The sequence below is a fragment of the Lissotriton helveticus genome, chromosome 10 (genome assembly GCF_964261635.1).
Source record: "Lissotriton helveticus chromosome 10, aLisHel1.1, whole genome shotgun sequence".
In the NCBI taxonomy this organism is placed as follows: domain Eukaryota; kingdom Metazoa; phylum Chordata; class Amphibia; order Caudata; family Salamandridae; genus Lissotriton; species Lissotriton helveticus.
Window position 1 is genome coordinate 950740721 of NC_136071.1, and position 19206 is coordinate 950759926.

The window sequence follows — 19206 nt, forward strand, 5'->3', positions numbered from 1 at the left end:
CCTGCAGACGATTCTCCAAAAATGAGGAAATCCAAGCCAGGGGAGAACCCCGAAGCCCCGCGTCCTTGACACAGTCGATCAAGATGGTATGATCGACCGTGTCAAAGGCAGCTGACAGTTCCAGAAGGACCAAGGCCTGGAAGGAGTTGGCATCGGCTCTGCATCTAAGTTCATCCAACACAGAGAGAATGACAGATTCTGTGGAATGCGCCGGGCGAAAGCCTGCCTGATGGAGGTCTAAGAAATGCGTATTCTCAATGAAGGAGCTTATGCACGCTGGCACATGACTCTCCAGGATTTTACCCAAAAACGGAAGCAAAGAAATGGGGCGAAAATTGCAGGGAGTAAATGGATCGGCTCCCGCCTTCTTCAAGATGGGAATGATTTTGGCCGATTTGAAAAAGTCGGGAACCGTCCCCGATGAGAGGGAGTTGTTAAGAAGTAAAAGATGGGGGACTGAGCAGACAGAAAATACCTCTTTTAGAATATGAGCAGGACAGCTGTCGAAGGGGGAACCAGATTTAACCTTGTTAAGTAAAGAAAGGAAACTTTCCCTAGATATATGGGGAAACTTATCCAGACAGCCGGAGTTAACAGGAGGGTCCGGACAGCGAAAGTTGGGAGAGGGAGGGGGAATGTTGGCTTTAATAGTACTGATTTTGTCAATAAAGTACTGGTTGAGAGAGTTACAGAGGGCTTGAGAGGGGGAAGGTTTGAGAGTAACTGTGGCAGAGGTGGACAAATCGTAAACAATCGAAAAAAATCCTTCAGGCTTGTTAGCTGAGAGAAAAATGTTGAAGTAAAATAATCCGATTTGGCCTGAAGAATGCATTTCTTGTAGTCCTGTAACAGCGTGAGGTACAGTGATTTTAAGATAGGGCAGTACCTGAGCCTCCAATGAAGTTCAGCCTGCCTAAGAGCCAACGTTTTAGATTTTAGTTCACTGGTAAACCATCTGTTGGCATCATGAAGGCGGCGGGTCCTAAGGCGTTTTAAAGGAGCCAGCTGATCGCTGGCCGAGGCAAGCCAGTTATTGATTGCGGTAGCCTGAGAGTGGAGGGAAAGATCAAGTAGGCTAGGACATGAGGATGAGAGGGATGAGCAGAGAAGTGGTATGTCCACTCATCCCCAGTTCGGGCCCAGGTATTGGAGGGAAGCGAAAGTTTACTGGCCTCCGCAAGTTAAAAAAAAAATGAAATAAAGAAATGATCGGACCAGTGGCATGGACTAATGGTGGGGGTGGCAATACGTAAGTTGACTGACCAGACCTGGTCCAAGATGTGACCGTGAATATGAATAGGGGTAAATGCAAATGCTGGGAAAGATTCATGTTACAGAGCAGGTCAGTGAATTCTTTGGAGTGAGAATCCTTCCGTGGGTCAGAGGGCCAAAAGTTAAAGTTGCCCAACACCAAGAGACGAGAGTTGTTAACAACCAGTCTAGCCAGCAATTCCTCAACTGCAAAACAGATCTTAAGACATAAATCTGACAGCCTAGCTCACAAACAGGTTAATAAAATGAATAACGAAAAAATGTTACTTATTAAGAAGAATAACCCATACACTTAAATTCTCCTGATTCTTACATATAACTTGAACAGCCTTGTATAGCTGAAGGAGGGGGCCCTCTAGGGCCCCACGGGTTCTATATACAACCACCTGCTATGCCTTCCTAAATGAAGAGTCAGTCCAACAGTAGAGAATAAAAACAAACATTTATTACCAATACTCTGCAGAGGTGTCCGTCATGACCTGCTCCCTAACATGAGCGGAGAGGGACTGTTCCTCCCAGGCATAGAAATAGCAATTATACATTTCAGCAGGAGCACAAGATACACCCACCCAGTAACTTTCCACAGAAGGCAGCGGGAGACAAAGAGGGGACACACAGGATGAGCTAAGAGTCTGAGGCCGGAGACACACTATCTCTCTCTGTCAAGGTCATTCTGTTTGAGCCTGCAGCTGAACCAGTGGAAGCAGGCTTGTCTCATGGGAAAGGTACGCAGAAGTATAAACAATATATCTACTAGTACAGTGAGGCCCAACCTTAGGAGAAAATGCATCCCAGCAGCTTTCTGCTGAAGCAGGCAGTACATACACACTCAGTCAAAGTCTAATATAGATTGCGAAATACAAAATGGAGTCACACTGGCTAATAGAAGGCCTACATGCTGCAGGGATAACTCAGTGGGTTGCATAACGCAAATTCACAGTATAAATACAAATAGTGTGTATTTAGCCACATATTGCTAACCTAATCTGGCATAACAAGTGCATTACGGGAAAGGGGGATTTCAAGACTAACAGACCCTCCTTTTAGCATATGTGGCTGAAAGCTTTAGTGCTATCCGGCAGGGTCTTTACAATTCTAAGTGGGGAGAAAGGAAATGCATGGTCGCCCAAATCGCAAAGGGAAACAAGAGAGCACAGGTATATCAAGATGCATATACTCTTCTGGATGTAAGGCACCCTCCTTTTCAGCTGATCTAGGTGTATATCCTTGGCGTACTACTATGTTCTTCAACACTGTGTCATAGTCAGGCTGTATCAAACTATACAAATCTTCATTATTATGAAGCAGGGATACTATAAAAGACATATTGAGCTAAAATAGATCTATGCCAATTCTCAACAAGTCTTCTATCTCTTTCTGAAGCATGGTCTTTAGTATTTGTATTGCACAGAGATCCTTTGCTTAGCAGTCAAGGTACCTACACAGCAGACACAACAGGCTGGTAAACAATGCTTACAAGGGCCCATTTTCCATGTAACATACCCTTACATTGTAATTGATGGAAGGAGCGATATGTAGAGAGGCAACAAATACAGTGAGAAAAAACGAAAAGAAAGGCAGCATTTGCAAACCAACCCCTTGAATGCTAAGTATGAACATGTGATCCATGGGCGAAGTGAACATTATGATTCAGAATTTAAGACAAGCCTAGTGTCATGTTCGGTCTGTAAATGAAGTCATATGTTCTTCCCCACTCCTGGACACAAAAACAAACTGGGCTCCCCAATGCGAGAAGTCAAAGTAACAAACATGGTCACCAGAGAAACTGGTGTTGTATGAACTTCGGAATGCACAGGATATTTCTCATTCAGGGAGTAGGATGTTCCTAGTACTATCCTTAGCACAATAACAAATAGGGATGCAGCTTGAACTTCAATTGAGTGACCAAACGGATACATGGTGATTGGTAGAGAAAATTGGTGACCAGGGAACAGGATGGGCAAAACTCTTCTTTTCAGTGTCTTTCAATGAGCCATCACTGGCATGCTCCTATTGTTCATTTAACATAGGCGCTATTGATCACTGGCGGAGGAGCTGTGTGTCCAGCTCGGATTCAGATCCCACGTTGCAGGGCAAGGTATTTCTCTCTCTGGAATCACAGTCTCTCTGCCCCATTCATTGAATGACCAATCAATGTACCAAACTCTCTTCCTCTACTCTATTGCTGGCACATTAGACAGGGTACCTGCACCCTATTCTTCATCTATGAAGTCCATCCCTACTAACCCTATTCTAACTTGGTGTACTGTTCCTCCGTCAGGCGGACATTGTACCTTACACAAAAGGGGGTCAAAGGAAGAAGGGCGTGTCAGACTCAAGATGGACCAAGGGTCAGAGACTCAAACACAGGTGAGCCCACCGACTAGGCTCAATGGGCTGGAACTCATGCACAGGTGGACCAACGGGCTGGGGCTCCTGGATCGCCCCTCTCTCTCTCTTCTTTTTTTCCAGTGGTACTGTGTCGTCCAGCACTTCTTTGCTCTATAGCTCTTCCCCAGTCATATTCATGGATGTTCCATAATAAGCAGCCAGGCACGTCCGACCCCTCTCTCTATCTCTCCCTGTGATTGATGAGCGTCCTGGACCTATTAGCGAGTATAAAACAAACTTTTGAAGAACTGGCAAGGGTAAAACGTTACACAATTAATTTTTCTCTCCCAATCCCAAGCAGCCCGGTTGTCCTTAATTCATTTACTAAGCTCTGAGAGAAAAAATGAAAAAACAATATGAACACACTCTCAATTATTGTGTCTATGTATACCCTACAATATTCATCTGAAGAACCCCAAAAAGCGAATTTCAAAGCAACGGCTCTTTCGTTTTTCTTGTCTTAGCAAACTTGTGTTCAATAGAAATAGAGGTCACAACACAACTTCTACTTTGTGAACCTTCCCTGCTGTGCAGGTCTGCAGACACCTCTAGTATTTGCCAACATAAGTATTGCATTTTGTGACCATGCTCTCACGTTATGGTTATGGCAGGAAAATTCTTAAACTGTCAATTTAACAGAGATCCTTATTGTATAAATAACTGACAAATTAAGCATAATGTAGCAAGTACATGAATTCTCCAGCAAAACCTATTGTTCCAAACAAGCTCCTGTAGAGCTACATGCTCGTCAAACTGCTAACCACTAAAAGGTATGGTGTGCAATTACAGGGGTCATACAGGCACCCTTCCTAGTATTGTGCATTATGTGCTCCATACAGTACACAGGCTGGGCGATGTCTCATTCGGACAATGTGCCTTACTTTTAACTCAGGGCGAACAAAGCAATCACAAGGAGATGATGGCCAGAGTGCTGAACACTCACCCCGAGTCACAGATCTGGGTTGAATCTATCATCATTCTTTACCTCACTTTGTCACCCCATTTCAGAAACGGCTATATGCAAATCAGTCTTGACCCTGTGCCGCATGGGTACAGTCCAGCCCGAACTGCCATGCCATGTCTTCCCTGGACCAGAAACAAGCATCCTGGGACCAGTTTCGGGCTAACAGCCCTCTTCAGCCAGGCTAGCTTGAATCCAGTGGCAAAGTGAGCAAGGCACCCACGTCTGGGCATACCCTGCAAACTTAGGGCGAACAAAGCAAGCATAAGGAGATGATGGATGGAGCAGTGAACTTTTCAGACACTCACCCCCAGTCATTCTTGACCATGTGTCTCATGAGAACAGTTCAGCCCAAACTGTCAAGCCAAGTATTCCATGGACCGAAAACAAGAATCCTAGGACCTGTTTCAGGGTAAACACCCCTCGTCAGCCAGGCTAGCTTGTATCCAGTGGCAAAGTGAGCAAGTAACCCACATCTGGGCATACCCTGTCAATTAGGGCAAACAAATAAAACACAAGGAGATGATGGACAGAGGGCTGAAACTTTCCAGACACTCACCCCAGTCACAGATCTGGGTTGAATCCATCATCACTCTTTAGCTCACTTTGCCACCCAGTTAAGACACAGCTATATGCAAATCAGTCTTGACCCTGTGCCTCATGGGAACAGTCCAGTCCGAACTGCCAAGCCATGTCTTACCTGGACCGGAAACAAGCATCCTGGTACTGGTTTCGGACTAAAAGCCATCTCCAGCCAGGCTAGCTTGAATCCAGTGGTAAAGTGAGCAAGGGAACCACATCTGGGCATACCCTGCCACTTTAGGGCAAACAAAGCAAACACAAGGAGACGTTTTCAAACACTCACCCCAGTCGCAGATCTGGGTTGAATCCATCATCATTCTTTAGCTCACTTTGCCACCCCAGTTCAGACACAGCTATATGCAAATCAGTCTTGACCCTGTGCCTCTTGGGCACAGGCCAGCCCGAACTGCCATGCCATGTCTTTCCTGGACCGGAAACAAACATCCTAGGACCGGTTTCAGGCTAACAGCCCTCTTCAGCCATATTAGCTTGAATCCAGTGGCAAAGTGAGCAAGGGACCCATGTCTGGGCATACCCTGCCAACTTAGGGTGAACAAAGCAAAGACAAGGAGATGTTATTTTTGCATTTGTCACCCAGAGTGGGAAGGGTATGGCCAGACGTGGGTCCTGTGCTCTCCAAGCCACTTGAGTCAAGCAATCCTGGCTGATGACGGCTGAAAGCCCAAAACCAGTCCTAGGATGCTTGTTTCCATCCCTGGGAGGACCTGGCCTGGCAGTTTGGGCTGGACTTTTCCCATTGGGTGCAGGGTCAAGACTGATTTGTATATGGTCGGGTCCGAACTGGAATATAATGGTGAGCAAAAAGCAATAGATTTAGGCTCAGATCTCTGTACGGGGTGAATGTATGACAGTCTTCTGCATTCTGCCCATCAATTGTTCTTTTTGCATTTGTCACCCCAAGTGGGACTGGTATGCCTAACGTCGGTTCCTGCTCTCCATGCCACTGGAGTCAAACTATCCTGGCTGATGAGGGCGAAACCCCAAAACCGGTCTTAAAATGCTTGTTTCCGGTCCAGGGAAGACCTGGCCCGGCTGTTCGGGCTGCACTGTTCCCATTGGGCGCAGGGTCAAGACTGATTTGCATATAGCTCGGTCCAAACTGGAATGGCATGGTAAGCAAAAAAAGATGGATTTAGGCCCAGATCACTGTACTGGGGTGAATTTTTGACATTGTTCTGCATTCTGTCCATCAATTGTTCTTCTTGCATTTGTCACCCCGAGTAGAAGGGGTATGCCCAGACATGGGTCCCAGGCTCTCCATGCCACTGGACTCAAGGTATCCTGGCTGATGAGGGCTGAAAACCCAAAACTGGTCCTAGGATGCTTGTTTCCAGTCCAGGGAGGACCTGGCCTGGCAGTTCGAGCTGGACTGTTCCTATTGGGCGCAGGCCCAAGACTAATTTGCACATGGCTGGGTCCAAACTGGAATGGCGTGGTGAGCAAAAAAAACGATGGATTTAGGCCCAGATGTCTGTGTTGGGGGGGAGTGGATGACATTGTTCTGCATTCTGTCCATCAATTGTTCTTTTTAAATTTGTCACCTCGAGTGGGATGGGAAAGCCCAGACATGGGTCTTTTGCTCTCCATGCCACTGGAGTCAAGCTATTCTCGCTGATAAGGGCTGAAAGCCCGAAACTGGTCCTAGGATACTTGTTTCCAGTCCAGGGAGAACTTTTCCTGGCAGTTCCGGCTGGATTGTTCCTATTGGGTGCAGGCTCAACACTGATTTGCACATGGCGGGGTCAAAACTGGAATGGCATGGTGAGCAAAAAACAGTGGATTTAGGCCCAGATCTCAGTACTGGGGTGAATGTATGACACTGTTCTGCATTCTGTCCAATAATTGTTCATTTTGCATTTGTCACCCCAAGTGGGAGGGGTATGCCCAGACGTGGGTCCCTTGCTCTCCATGCCACTGGAGTCAAGTTATCCTGGCTTATGAGGGCTGAATGCCCAAAACCGGTCCTAGAATGTTTGTTTCCAGTCCAGGGAGGACCTGGCCTGTCAGTTCGGGCTGGACTGTTCCCATTGGGCGCAGGGTTAAAACTGATTTGGTATGGTTGGGTCCAAACTGGAATGTCATGGTGAACAAAAAAACTATGGAATTAGGCCCACATCTCTGTACTGAGGTGAATGTATGACATTGTTTTGCATTCTGTCCATCAATTGTTCTTTTTGCATTACTTTCAGCTTAGACATCTTAACTTCAGTACCCACCCAATAGGCCTACTACAAACATTCTTTTTTCATTTTAATCATTTTCTGTAAATTTCTTATTTTATATTTTATCCCACATCATATGTTACAACCCTGTTGCTCAGACTAACTAATAAAGGACTTGTGATGTCTCTACAAATGAATAGAGGGTTGCGGTAACATGTGCAATAATCGTGGTCCCACCTGGGCATTCAAACGAAAGCCATTGACATATAGTCGAATAAGGGAAAACTGTCTGGTCTACTAGTCCTTTCGTTTCCACTACAATTCCTATTCCATCAATTCAATTTACAGAAGGGTGGGGCAGTAACATGGCTGACTTCAAGGTGACAATTTTTTCTAATCATGACAATTTTTGCGAACAGTGTTGTCTTATAACCAATTAGACAAGCACTGGTGAGGTGATGTGTCTGTTTATTCAAGGGCATGTGTACAGCATCATGAGTGACTAAAGCTAGTCCAACCGATTGGCTTATGGGAATGGCCACCAGCATGACCATTCCTAGACAGCTCGGGTAGGCTCAAAAGAGAGAGAAAGCGTACAACAACAAGCTGTCTTGAATACTTACCACGCAGAACAGCACACAACAGTACACATAATAAGCACATAAGTCAAGGAAAATGTACAGCCGTAAAACGCACAGACGTCTTGCGTATGCACGACACAAACAGGATACAAAAATACATGTACCAAGCACAGAAGCCAAAGAAAAACGCAGTGTGTTAGTTGCTCAAAAAGACGTATTCATGCAGGTCATGCATCTCATGCATTGTTAATGCACTTAATTTGCCCAGGAGCTAGTCTCCTTCCCCCCTTTGACAGTAGGTGACCTAAGCAGGTGACCTCCTGTTGAAAATACTTACCCCTCTTTGCAGAAAAGAACCTCCCCTGTCAGTCAAAAGTAAACATAAGAACTATTTAAAAAAAACGAGTGTCTTTAGTTGGCAAAGGCAAGAGGTACCCTTCCTTCTAATCAACACAAGGGGACTACACACTTCAGACAACCCCTGCTCATCCCCTCGGGAACTTGGTATGAGCAGATCATCTCATCCCAAAAGCAATGAAGCAAGTATTCGTAGCAACACTCACAGTAAGACGATAAAACACCACACACATACACCATACCAAATGCACATTCTCAATTTCAATCAAATTGAGACCAAACAGCATATCCATATTCAGGCAGAAATACACAAATAAACTGGACAAGAAAACAGCCACTTTCTAAAAGTGCTTGTTGCAGGCACACACTTTAAACATACTTACCAATAGATATACTATCATATTCTGAGCTCATTCCTATTCTCCATCTTACCCCTATGAAGGATATACTCGTTAAAGGTTACAAGAATTCCCCATTCTGGCCTTTCAACAGGACAGCCCTTTAATGGTGAAAAAGGAAACATAGCGGCATTTCAGCACCAGGACACGCCAAACACACCAGCACAAATCAATGTTGCACAAACACTACACCCTGTCCAGGGGTGTACCCTGGGCCTACCATAGATGTGTCCTACGTACAAACTGCACACAGGCACTCTGGTGGCAGGCCTGTGGCATCTTTTCTGGGCTACCCATGTGGGTGGCACAATAAACCCTGCAAGCATACTATTAGCTATTTATTTAGCAGCTCTGGCACCATCAGTGCACCTCACTAGGGATCTAGTAATAAAAACACTATGACAACCAGGGGAAACCTAGAAGAATATCTATTTACACAGAAAGCACTTACACTGTGACACTGATCTGCAGTGGCAAAATATCCTTGTATTTATTAACTTTGTATAGATGCTCTGTCTTTATGCATGGTCCTAAAAGGTGTAGCAGTACCTAGATCTCTTACCAGCCAATGTTATTCCAAACAAGAGCCTATCATATAGCAATACTACCAAAGAACGCGCTTTAGATCAGCGACCGAAAAATGTTGCGCAGCAGAAGAAAGCATAAAAGTAGCCAGAGTAGTAGACAACTGAAGGGCCAGATTTGTATTTTTCCTTTGAACTGCACACAGTCAGTCACATATTTTGAACACAATCGAAAAAGTGGGACTATAATAATGTACCAGCCTTCTCCACACCAGCACGTTTTCTCAAGCAAATCCAGAATTATACACAACAAGGCTCATGAAATCTGTAGGAATTCCAGCTCTACAGCACCTGTTGCCCACAAAATGGGTGGCATTCTGCAAAAAAAAAAACTCGAGGGAAAACAACCACTACTAAACTTATCACATGCTCACCACAATTAGGCCTCAACTGAAATAAAAAATTCACAATAAAAGATTCCAATGATTGGAGCGAGAGAGCACAAAACATGTGCTAAACTAATGCGTCTGAAACACTCACCAATACACACATAGCACTGCAATATGTTTCATATATAACAGAAGGAAATAATATAGACCAATCACTCCCAATATCCACAACCAAGTCGCTATTGCAAAAACACAATAAAAACGAATCTGCGATAAACAATCAAAATCCTCTTTTAAAACACAAATCCTATCTACTAAAATCTAAATGACAGTTTCACACCCTCATATTTCCGCTGTCAGTAACAACCATAACAGCCTGAACGTCACTACAGGGATAAAAACAGCAGAAAGAAAAGGACAGCCTTTGCAAATTAACTTTTCTGAAAACTATGCTACAGCTGTCTCCGGCTGGGCCATTTTAACCCCTTCCATGCGTCGGACGGCCGGCGGCCGTCCGACTTCACGGTGGGCGTGGGCGTGTGCGGAGGACGGCCGGGGGCCGTCCGAACCACGCCCACGTCGTAAATCACCCGCACCGCGGCGGAATTTTCGCCGCGGTCAAGGGGTTAAAATGTGCATCTTAATCAGGAATTTGATAATTAACATCATCAGGTATACAGTAATCTGTGCTGTTTAATTTGCAAAACATGTATTTTCCTGCTAGGCCTGTATCACAAACAACAAATTGGCAACTTTTTCTCAAATGAGCCTATTTCTGCTGCAACCTTCTCTGAAATTGGGTTTGTGATTTCTCTTTTTTTTTAAACTCCTACAACAAAGTCTGGCCTTTCCACTTTTTCCTTTACAATGGACTGGGCAAATACAGAATTGTTAGTGTTAAAACTCTCATTTTCCAGTACCGCAACCTGTTGAAATGTGTTCTCATTTTTAAATTAATTTTTGCATTTTCCATGGTTTGTGGGAGCATCTGGGCTTGAAAAATTCCTGTCAGTGGTACCTGTTTCTGAACTGACATTTGCATTTGCTGAACTGGCACATTTTGCACCTGCATTTCTCTCTGTGTTTGTACCTTTCCATTTGCTGCAATAAGTTTAAATTTATATTTCTCCAATGCTCAAATCTGTTATAAAGATGGCAAAGGATACTTTTTCAAGCAGTGCAACATCCATACCTGAATTTGCACAAACTAAAATACCTTTACTTCCATCCTGTGAAACAACACCTTGTAACTCACTTACTTTCTCTGCAAACAACTGACTCTGAAAACATTTATGTGCAAACCATCTCTATACCATCATATTCTTTTCCTTTAAACTCTTTTTTGCTTCATTCCTGCTCCAGCACTATAGTACCTTTCATCCTTCAGAATACCATCTATCAGCTTTCCTTGAAAACAAACCAATATGTACTTTACATGTGCACTAGTCTGATCAGAAAACATTAATCTAATGCAAAAATAATCTCATGCCACTTGCATCAGGCCATTCTCTCCCACAATGCTGTGGTAACTCTAAATACACACTGTTACAAAACTCATAAACCAAATCTTTTTGCTCCTGTGTTGTGCTTTCAAGCTGTAACCAATTTACATTCTTTGTTGGCTTTCTGTCCTTTAGGAAAGTAGCTCTGAGCTGTGCATCTCTGCCTGTCTGTGCGAGGAGCTAGGATGGCCCCCACCTTAGGAATTCCTTTTCTGTCTTCACAGAACTCTCTCTCCCCAGCACCTCTCCTCTTGTCTGCTGCTTTCAGTCTCCCTGCACACTGAGCCCCCTCCCTGGAAATGCCTCCCTTATCACACAGAAGGTCGGCCACAAACTGAATTCCCATGCCATGTCTTTCAACGTTGAAAATCCTTTTTAGTCAGCTAAACACTCAAAGCCCGGAGCTTGAAGCCCTTTTTCCAAATTAAATACATGTTCCATTGTGGTCAAATCCAAGTGAAACACACCCACTTAGCAGTTTGTGTCTGAAGCTGGAAAGCTCTAAATACAAGCACACTGTTCCCTTTCTAAAACTCCTGCCTCTCCCCCTTTTTCATAGAGAGAGAGAGCACTTTCAGTGCTCCTGATTTATGAGCGTGTATTTCACCTCTCCTTACTGCATCTTTAGAATACCTGTCTGTGGAGCACAAAGTTACATTACTCTGAATCATCACAACACTGTTTGTAAGTCAAATGCACATCCCCTCCTTACACTTTTCTCATGTTGCACTCTTCCTCTGTCAAAACAAATGTACATTCTTGCTAGTATTTCTGATCAAACCATATTTCTATTTATGTATGTATTCTTTTTTTATTCTTCCAAATTTAAAGTGTCATCCTTCCAATGGCATCTGCAGAACACAATGACAAAAAGAGACCAAATTAAGCTAGTCAAGAAGGGGCCTCACTCATCATTTTGCCTGGCAAAGGAACTTGCAAGTACTTTTCCCAAAGACGGTCGGTCCTCAGACTGTGTCAGACAAAAAAACACACAATACAGCTTGCTGAGGCAAGGCCTCCTTACCTCGACATGAAGAGCACAGTTGCGTAAACAAGCATTTCACAAGCACCACACACCTCATAGCACTCAAACACCACAGTCCAAAGACTGCATCACCACAAGTAGACAGCCCAGAGACTTACAAAGTTCAAGAAGAGAGTCCGGAGAATGTACCAAGTTCAAGAAGACAGGCTCTAGCCCCAGACCTTTTCACGCATAGACCAAATTACCTTTTTGAGCGCTGGCCAAATTTCCAGTTGGCCTGGCAGACTGTTCACGAACAGTCTGTGTCTTTTTCAAGGGTCCGCAAACCCACCAAGTACAAACCAAGTTGATATTAATCCGCACCAAGACACAGCCCGTCGACTCGTGTCGTTCAAGCAAGGCAGTTCGTAAACTGCACCCAAGACAGTCTAAGAGGACAGGCCTCAGCCCCAGCCTTTTCAAGAGCAAATCCAATTACCAGTGGTCTGGCAGAATACCTGTGAACAGTCCCAGTCATTTACACAAAGAAACCAATTACCAGATTACCAGTTGGCCCGGTAGACTGCTCACAAGCGCACTGTGTCCCGCAAGGGTCTGCAGACCCACCAAGTCCAAGACAAGACAGTTTGCAGACTTTACTAGGACACACTTACTAGGTCAGCTTGTGCCGTTCAAGCAAGACAGTCAGAGACTGTCCAAGGACACGGCTTGTGCCGTTCAAGAATTGCACCATTTTCCAAGAATCAAATCACTTACCTGGTGCACCCAGATCGAGTCCAGTTATTCTCACCTACCGCTCTTGCACTTTAAAGGCACTACCTCAGCACACGGACAAAGGGCTTCACACTAGGTCATTATGCCACTCGACAGCTTGGGACCAGGGTAGGAAGGCAGGAAATTCCAGACACTTCTGTGTGGGGAAACTACAGAAAAGTCTCCAACTTCAAAGTAAGCACTAGGTGTAAAAATAGGACCCTGAGACCAACTCTTCCGTTTACATCTGGACCTGCAGAAATACGCTGAGGACTGACCTGCTGTATGTGGACTGCTGTGTACTTCAGTAGACTGCCCTGTTGCCTGAAGTCTGACTTGTGCCCATAGAGGACTGCCATGATACTTGAGACCTGTTTCTATGCTTGCACTCAGAACTACCTGAGTGACTCCAAGGACTAGATGATTGGCATCCTGAACAGAGCCTGTGTGACTAAAAAGGCTCCAACAATCTTCAACTTGCACCTAGCCCCAGCCAGAGTAAGTACTAATAATAAAACCATTTATAAAGCGCATGGTTACACTCAAGACAGTGTGTCCCCGCGCTGTGGATACATTCCATTCTAAAAACAAGCCCACCGCAAGAACAATTAAACTGGACAGCTAAGCGCCGTCTCCTAACTACTGAGGAAGAGATGTGTTTTTAGCCTCAGGCGAAACCTCCTTTCGGAGGGTTCCATACGCAATTCTAAGGGGAGTTTGTTCCAGTGAGTGGCCACCAGATAGCAAAATGAACAGCCTCCCATTCTTGCTTTAAAGATGCGGGGCACTGAGAACAGCATGCTCCCCAAGGACCTTAGATTACGTTTGGGGCGATGGATAGCAAGAAGCTTTTTTAGGTAAGGTGGTCCTTTCCCTTGGGCAATTCGATGGGCGAATCACATAGCTTTGAAAAGAATGCGCCCTTTGGTGGGCAGCCAGTGTAACTTTGCAAGAGCTTGCTTCCCAGATGCTCTCCGAGGAAGATTTAGGACTAAGCGGGCAGCCGCGCTTTGAACTCTTTGAAGTTGCTTTAGGCCTTTCTGAGTGAGGCCAATGAAAAGAGCATTGCCGTAGTCCAGGTGAGGAGTAACTAAGGTGTGAATAAGGGATTTCCTAGAGCTAATGGGTAAAAGGTCAAGTACCTTACGCATGGTTTTAAGAATTGCGTAACATTTACCGGTTACTTTTGCAATGTGCTTTCCAAACGAGAGTTCTGCATCCAATAGGATTCCCAAGTTCGTAGCTGATTCTGTGGGGACAGGAGTTTGACCTAGTTCTACCGGCCACCAAGCTGATGACCACACCGAGGAAGTTCTTCCAATCAGTAACACCTCAGTCTTGTCCCCATTAAGACGTAGACAGTTGTTATTCATCCAGCTTGCTACTGCTGAAAGACAGGTGGAAAAGTTGGTAGCTGCCTCACTCTGTCCCTGGGTAAGTGTGATCATCAGTTGCGTATCATCGGCGTAAGTGATGATTCCAACACCGAATGATTCCACTATACGGGCAAGGGGTTCCATGTAAAGGTTGAATAAGGTAGGGCTCAAGCTGGAGCCCTGTGGAACCCCATGCTTCAGCTGTCTGGATGATGATTTAAATGGTGGACAGTGGATTTGGAAGCTTCTATTCTCCAGAAATGACTTTAGCCACTTATAAGCTGCTCCTTCCACTCCTATCTCTGATAGCCGTGACAGCAGCGTGGAGTGCGACACAGTGTCAAACGCCGCGCTTAGATCTAACAATACCAACGCTGCTGTCTGACCTTTGTCTGCTATTTGTCTCAATAGTTCAGTGGAATAGAGGATAGCCGTTTCTGTCGAATATTGAGCTCTAAAGCCCGATTGAGTCGAGTGTAGGAACTGACCTTGCTCAAGGTAGTCCATAAGCTGCAGGCTAACAATTTTTTCTGCAACCTTCATGCAAAAAGGCAGCAGAGAAATGGGGCGGAGATTCTGGAGTTGAGACACATGCAAGTTTGGTTTCTTTTTCAGGGGGATGACCTGTGCTCTTTTCCATGGTTCTGGTACCAGACATTCTCGGAAAGATAAAGTAATCAGGTGACTGATGTAGTCTATCACCTCGTCAAGAATGTCACTGAAGCATTTTGGGGGGGCGGCATCATTAGGAGAACCTGACTGAACACTTTTAGCAATACTAAGCGTTAGATGCCTATCCGGAATTTTAAAACAATTCAGGCAAAGGGATGTAGCCAGGCTCCTATCTCTCTCATTCTGACTCAAGGGCCCATCTATCTTTTTTGTAAATGAGGCGTGTATTAATTCCACTTTATTTACGAAGTGGTCAGCGATGGAGTTACACAGTTCATCGGAGAAAGTGTCTTGGGCAGTTAATCTATTCGGGACAGTGATTTCTTTATAAATAGCAAATGATTCTTTAGCTGGATTTTCCGCATTTGCGATTCTGTCCCTAAAGAACTTTCCCTTCGCTACTTTAATCATTTTAGAATATTTGCTTAACTCCACTTTATAAAGGTGTTTACTCCTTGTGTCATAATTTTTACGCCAGCAGCGCTCCAACTTTTTACAAGTAGCTTTGGCTATTTTAAGTTCCTCAGTAAACCAGGGAGCTGTTTTGATACGTCTCACTGGAGCTTTAGTGGTCCAAGGTGCCACCTTATCGAGTGCCTTAGCCATCCACTCCTCATAAGCAGCCCAGTCTTCTATCAGACTATCACTCCGAAGGGGCAGTTTATCCAATAGGGCCAGTCTGTATGCTTCTTGTGAGAATTTCTTCCATTTCCTGCGTTTATAGGACAGGGATTTGGTCATTTTCGCTGTGTTAGGGTTGCTAGCTATTTCAAAGGAGATAAGTTTGTGGTCAGACCATGAGATTCTCATAGGAGGGGGCCACTGTTAAAGCCTCACAGTTGGCGAATATAGGATCGAGCAGGTGGCCCTGATGATGTGTGGGTAATCTGGATTGCAATTCTAGCATCAAGGAATTCAATGCACCCATAAGAGCTTGCGCCGCTGTACATTCGGCATTCTCAAAGTGTAGGTTTAAATCACCCAAAAGGAGAAGATGTTTGTATCGTACTGCCGATTGGGTGACCACGTCTATCAGGCTTTCACTAAAGGTGGCCGCCGGGCCCGGGGGGCGATAGATCAGGTAACCATTCATGGTGTGTTTTGGGGAGATAACTAGGGTGAAAACACCGGCTTCACAATTCATGATTTTAACAGATTTTAGAGTGCATGTTAGCTCTTTCCTATGAATGATCGCGATTCCGCCCCCTCTCTGTTCTACTCGATCCAATCTGAGCAGACAATATCCCTCTGGAGTGGCATCAAGGGTATCCGGGGATGAGGCGTCGTCTAACCACGTTTCCGTGAGAAAAAACATATCGGGTTGACAGTCCACAATTAAATCGTGGATTTCGATTGTGTGTTTTTTCAATGAGCGGCAATTTAGCAACATCATTTTGACGCTTGCCTTTTTCCGCGTTGTGTTAGGAGAGCGAAGTTTGAAGGAGCACTCAGGGCATTGAAGAGGTAGCATCTCAGCCCGTAATAAATGCTCACAACATTTAGGGATTTTGGGGCATAAATACAAAAGTTGTTCTCTTGAATACACAACTCTACCTGAGACGTTTTGATTGCCACTAACAGGGGTTCTGGCCCTGGCCCGAGTCAGGTCGCGGACGGGCGCAGACGGGCTCGCCTTTGGCTTGCCTTCGACGCACCATTGGCATGCCCGCTGCACGCGTCCGCTGCACGTCCGCTGCATCCCCTATCTTTATAGTGCAAGGAGGGGCGCAGTGGCAGGACAGAGCAACTAGAGCGCTGACCTGCTTCCTGCCGAGCCCGGAAGTGTTGGGCTGCCTCAAGCAGTGAGAATCTCACACAGTAAGTACTGGCCCCCCAAGTATTGCCGGTCCATTCCTGGACTCTTGGAAGAGGAGTTTAAGGTGCTGTATCAGCCTAGCTGAAGGTTCCACCAAATCTGGCACAAAGCAATGGGAATAACTGCAAATCAAAGCCATGCAGACCTCAGTGGGACAAACGTGTCCCTATGCCTGGCCTGCGCTCCATTGCTGTCGGCCTGAACATGTGAATTTTTTCCCGGTCCAGCGCAACCAGATGCCCTCAGTTGGCATTTTGCACGTTTTGGTGTTAATTTTACCCAAATCCTTCAAAATGCATATTTCCATGCTGTTTGTTTTTTGGTCCTTTTGGTGTCATTTTATTTATTATGTTGTATTCCATTTTCTCTAAATTGGTGTGAGATTTTCTTGTGTTATGTTTTCACTTTATAACTATTTGTGTACTGTAGAACCTCTTGAAACACTGCCCCTAAGTTTAGCATGTCAAGTTTTGTTTCAAGCTACCAGAGGTTTAACACACGTCAATTTTGTGACTTTTGTGGTTCACTCTGATAAGGATTGTTACTGTTGCTTAAGAAGGGTTCATACCCCCATAGAACAACCCAATTTGTCACAGTCAACATATGCAAATAAAGAAAGTTAGGCAGCCACATAACCGAAAAAAAGGAAACAGAAATGGTGGGGTTTCTATGCCTACAATGTGATTCAGACCAAGGTTTGTTTTAGAAACTGCACAAAGAATTTTACTAGGAAATCATAGCCCAGAGGTAGAAAATATCAATCGAGGGATCTCTGTTTTATAGATGCCATTACTACAAAAGATTGTTTCCCTGGAATGGTCTAGCACTACTCCTTTCTTCTAGGATGTATTCTTGATGGGCGTATAGTGCGACACAAAAAGTAATAGAATTGGTTGACTCTGATGAATTTGTTAAAAGTTAGTTATTATTATTATATTTGGCCAGATTTTATCAGTTTTGTTCTCATTAGGGTGTCCCATTGTTTACCAACCAACGTTAGTTCGACCGTAGTTAAGGAAATATTACTCCAATTTTAATTATGCAGAAACAATCATTTCTTTGAGTTCATCTCATGCGGCCTCTGAACTCCCAAATGGTCGAGTGAGATTATCTAACAACATATTCTTACATAAAGGTAGTGTCACACCTTAAATAAGTACTTGGATGAGAAGTTTACCAACTGGTGTTTACATGGCTCTCAATCGGCAGTATTGTTCCCATTTTTTGCCCCCAAATTGGGGTAAACTGTAATGGTCATAGACGACTGCTGAACCTTAAATATTTTAATAATAAACAGTGGATACACAAGCCCCTGGATATTTGTCCTAATAGCTTAAATCATTTATACAGCACACTTGCATCAGTTGAGGACTTCTCACTAAGTACTAGTCCGATGGGGAGGTGAATGAAAGACTAGACTTGGGCTTTGGAATATAATGCAGTCTGTGTAATTACCACGCTGCCTCCAGAATCGTTCAGATCATGATGGAGCCTTCTTACAAAGACTCTTTCACGTTTCCTTACATGCCTCTGTCAATTGGCACCAAAACATCTAAAATGTAATAACATACAAATATTCAAAGAATATTCTATACACTTCACACAAATAGAAAGCATTGTATCCTCTTTGCAATGTTTCTAATTGGGAGTGGAGTTGTATGTTTCGTGCTTGATTCACAACGGCATATAAGAGCGGGTAAAAGAGTTCTCCAGTAGGACTATTTTCTGTACTCATAAATGCATTTGTGAATCAGTCTCATTGTCTTCAAGTGGTTCATCCTATTCTAATTGTATCTGCTGGATGGTGCAGAGTAGGAATATCGACGGAGAAATATCGTGTTACATAAATATCTCCGCAGAAATATCGAGTGGAAGAAATATCGACAACAAAAATATAGTTTGACCAGAATATCGACTGATAGGTAAGTAATATCGATAACAATAATATAGTTGTAATAAATATCGTTTACAAAAATATAGTTTACAAAAATATCGATTTATTAATAATGTTATGTATTTTAGTGTTTTTGAAGAGAATTGATTGTCATTTTATTATATGTTTTCGAATTGTATTAGTTATTAATGTATTTTAAGTTGAATTTTGTGTTATTAGTTCCGTAGCGGGTTGTGGGTTTATAGGGGAATAGGGTGGGAAGTAATTTAAATATATATATATAATTTAAATATATAACATTCATTGATTATTAATGTGTTAATTTATTAATAATTGTTTAATAATTAGTTGTTAATTAATTTCAAATAGTCAATTATTAATTAATTATGTTAATTGATTAATTATTTTTAGGTGTGTGTTGTGGAGCTTATATGTGTAAATGGTGTGAAGGGTAGTGAGCAATTAAGTATTTATTGATTAATTAATAAATACTTTATCAATTAATTACCATTAATTAATTAGTAATTATTAATTGTAAATGTGTAATTAATTATAGGTTTGTGTTGTGGT

At 43.8% G+C, this 19206-nt stretch overlaps 1 long non-coding RNA gene across 1 annotated transcript in view; it reads right to left on the minus strand.

Annotated features, from left to right (window-relative positions):
* Window positions 1-1697: 1697 nt before the first annotated feature.
* Window positions 1698-19206, minus strand: part of LOC144785560 (uncharacterized) — a 119958-nt gene continuing 102449 nt past the window's right edge. Inside the window, exon 4 of the long non-coding RNA XR_013601962.1 lies at window positions 1698-3878. This is a non-coding gene — a long non-coding RNA (uncharacterized LOC144785560). The remainder of the gene's footprint in view (window positions 3879-19206) is intronic.